This window comes from Agelaius tricolor, unplaced genomic scaffold (genome assembly GCF_023055355.1).
Source record: "Agelaius tricolor isolate 1412-34295 unplaced genomic scaffold, bAgeTri1.0.p SCAF_7, whole genome shotgun sequence".
Lineage (NCBI taxonomy): Eukaryota > Metazoa > Chordata > Aves > Passeriformes > Icteridae > Agelaius > Agelaius tricolor.
The window spans coordinates 42,010,235-42,014,393 of NW_027269267.1; positions in this window are offsets into that span (position 1 = coordinate 42,010,235).

The window sequence follows — 4,159 nt, forward strand, 5'->3', positions numbered from 1 at the left end:
GGCAGTAATTTACATTTACTGGTCTCCTACTTGAAGCCATGTCTATGAATTTCTTATCCTGGTGTAAGTCAGTTCTTCTTCAAGGTGGGTGAAACACTGCTCTCCAGACCTTTAAATGGAATAATCTTAATTCTTATCTGATGTACCATGTTTCTTGTTGTTTAAAGCTGCTATCTTGATATAGTAACAATACACGTACATTGATAAGCAAACCCAGCTTACATTACATCTTACATGTTCTGCATGCTACAAAAAGTACCTGCAGGAATCAGTGCCTCCATGTTGAACAATTACATCTTTGCAGTAAATGAGTAAAGCATATATTTTATACTGAGGATGTGTGTATATTTTTAGAACTAGAACTTATTAACTTTTGCTACAGTTTTTATCCATTTGAAATGGCGTAGCTGTCAGAATTCTTGATGCCTTCCATTCTGAGATTAGCTGAGTTGGTTCGAGCATGATGCTGGTAATGCCAATGTCACAGGGTTACACTTATGAATATTCATTTAAGAGTTGTAATTGATAATCATCATGGGTCCCTTTCAGCTCAGAATATTCTGTGATCCTAACGGATTCCTGTTCCACCCCTCTGTTATCTTTTTATAGATGTTCTGATCTGATGGTATCAGAAATAAATAGTTGTTACTGTGATGGATAACACAAAATAATAAAATACAAAGAATTGAAATTAATAAATAGATCTTTGATTATTTTACGAGGATGATAATGCAGAAAATTTGTTCCTTAATTTAATGTTTTGCAAAGAGTTGCCGTGCATTATTGTCCAGAAACCACAGAAGAGGTACATAGGTATATGGCTAATAAGAGATGTGCAGGCCTTTCCCTAGTTCTCTCTGCAAGGGGAAAATTAAATGAAGCAAACTTGAACTTTCTGTTTCTGTGTTCTGTTTCTGTGTTCTGTTTCTGTGTTCTGTTTCTGTGTTCTAATATTCTATGAATATTAGAAAAAAAAAAGGTCCAAACTTGTTCACCTGCAAAACAGGATGACAAAACCTTTCAGCAGCTTGCTAACAAACCAGGAAAATGGCTAACCCATATATATGTGTAGTCTTGTACACTAAAGTTCCCCAGATAAACTAACCTCATGATCAGAACCTCCTTCATTTTCCTGTGTCTTAACAGACAGTAACAGATACTACAAGCATTCATAAAGTAGTTTTCAATGCCTTTCCTATATAGAAAGAGTGAAACTTGAGATAGGAATGACACATTCTATTTTCAGTTGAGCAGTCTTGGGTGAGATACCCACATGCCAATGATTCTGGAACAATGAAAATCTATCTTACCCTTGGATCTTTGGATTGAAGTAACATTGACCCATGATGACTTGCAGGGAGAACAGCAGTACTTCAGTCAGCAGCTCCTAGATTTTCATACTGCTTTTCCTTTCACAGGCCCCTGGGGTGTTCTTTGGAAAGAAAAGATGTGAAACATGTGTGGTAAACAGATTCATTCAAACCTTGTACTTCATGCAACATAAAGACAGTATCTACCATCATTTTAAAAAAAGCATACCTTCAGGAGTCAGTGCTTCCTTGTTTCACAATATCTCACAAGCAGCACTTATGAAAGCCATTGAGTATCCAATTTAAACTCCTGATGCAGTCACAGAGGATTTAGTTCAACAAAATTGTACCCTCAGAAATGTGCTCTCTCTTAAGTTAAAACTTTGAGATGACTAGTAAGAGAAGTTATTGAAACCAGTCCATTTAATTGTGGAAAATCAACATACACCAAAAGGTAAACCACATAATTTGCAGGAAGGCAACTCAATTAGCAGAAGAGATGGATGGAATTTAGCTGCTGTTCCGGAGATATTTTCTACCTTTTATGCTGAAGTAATCTGATAAAACATTGAGTAACAAGATTCTGAAATTGAAAAATCTCTGATTCTCCTATCATATATGTTTCCAAATAATTAATCTTAAAAATCACATTTATTCTTTCTATATCTCTATCTAGCACAAATTTTTGTTTATGTTTTAACACAAAGGGGCAACATCCTTTAAAAATACCACACTATATAATCATTATCTATATGATCTATAATATGCAGTTAGATAATTGTCTTGAAAGTTTAATGGTGCAATTTGAACCTGATTAGATAAATTTTAAAAATCTGATGTAGTTTTTCCATGAATTGGGTGAGAGTTTTGAAGATTTACTTGTTTAATAAAAGATAAGGTTATGATGCTATTTACTTATGTGCTTTAAATAGGAATCAGAAAAGTCTATTCCTCTTTGAAAAAAAATGTTGGCATTTAAAACTTCAAAATAAGACATTTCTCCTAGTAGTACTGAGTGAAATTACTAAATCCCTCATGATAGTCAGTTTTGGTAGTTTTCCCTCAGTAATTTATCATTCTAGGTTCTGGATTTCAAGATAATCAGGGCCAATTAAACCAAACCAAATTTTGTGGGGAAAAAATATATAACTTCTCCTTATGCTTAATAACATAGGGTTAAATCACAATCCGGTCATTCAATCAGTTTTCAGGATGAAAGGGAACAGAAATTCAGTTATTCATACAACTTCATGTAGATCCATTTTAAATCATTGTAAATGCGTATTGACTCAGCAAGACCTTTGAGGCAGACCGACCCATTTTGCTTTCAGGAAGCTGCCTTATGAAAAAAAAATCATTCAGATTATCTAAGAAAGGGAGATCACTCAGATTATCTAATAGATGGAGAAAGCTTTAAGTAAGGAGATAAGGTAGGAATACAAGTTAAAAAAAAATATAGGAAGTTTTTCTTCTTGTTGTGTTGGGACTTTGTAGAATGGCTCTCAGCTTTCAGGCCTGCTTTTAATTAACTCAAGATATTTTATGAGCTGACATCACTTAAGGTGCCTACCAAGTCCCTTTTTTCAGTTTCTGCTTGAGCTGCTATTTCCTAGTTCCTTCCTGTGATTTTTATATTTGCTGCTACAGTCACACACTGTACTCTGGAGTCTCCTTTCTTCTAGGTACACTTAGTTGCTTTTCAAGGAAGGAATAGTCTTCCTTTCTTCCTGAGCATGTGACCTGTCTATAATGTATTTTAAAGGGAAATAAATGTGCAAGAACAAATAAAATGCTCTGATGCTGAAAGGATGCATAGTATCTATTTGGAGATAGGTTTCCAGACTTTTCCAGACCTATTCTACCTTTGACAGAAGGCAAAATGTAGGTAAAATAATGTTAGGTAGTTTGGGGCTTCTTTTTTCTTAGGATTTGGCCCTTGCATAGGTTCCTTTTTGTTTTAAAACATTTATCTACAATTGTCTTTCAAAAAAAATACTATTAAATGCTAATGCAAAAAATATTTTATATCATACAGAAAAATAAAAATTACAGGAATTCAATATGCTCAGCAAAGAAATTGCAGGAAATCTTGTTTGTGTAGGGAAACCCTTACCAGTTTATTTTTACTGGAACTTATTGTAGTTCAATAAAAATTATTTTACAAGACCAGTTCTTCTAACACTAATATGTTAGTGTATATTCTTCATTGAATGTTTAATTATATGCTAATTACCTTGAGAGCAGAAGCAGATTCTTACTAAAAAAAAATATTTCACAGACAAAAATTTTTTGCAGAAATATGTTTTTGGCTAAAAAGAGAAAATATTTTTACATGACAGTTGAGTCACCTCTATTTACAGTTTTACTTCAAAGTGCCTAAGTGCAAAACTCTTTTTTTTAGCTGAAGACTCCAATTTGATCCCTAAGCATTTCTTCTAAGTTCTTTCCTTCACACATTGTAAGATTATTCTGGAGTGAAAAGAAGCCTGTCATAGTTGTACTGATACAGACCATCACAAAAGGGATTCTCTTGATAGATTTTGATTAGCTTCATATTGTCTAAAGGTAAATTTAATCAAGCCTACACACATTCAAAAGTATTAGTAGCAGTAGTAGTAGATTGATCTGCTGGATCTTTTGTTGCAGATAGAATGTACTTAATACCATTACAGAGATTTGACTAGCAATGTTATCATCATGTGTGGCTATGACATTGAGCATTTATATTCATTGACCCTTAGAACTTTTCCAATAACTAAGATAGGTAATTATTGAGCACATTGAACTTGGAAAATGGCTTTAGAAGAAAGTCAGTACAGATGAAGCTAATTTGCTTGTATAGCCCCTCA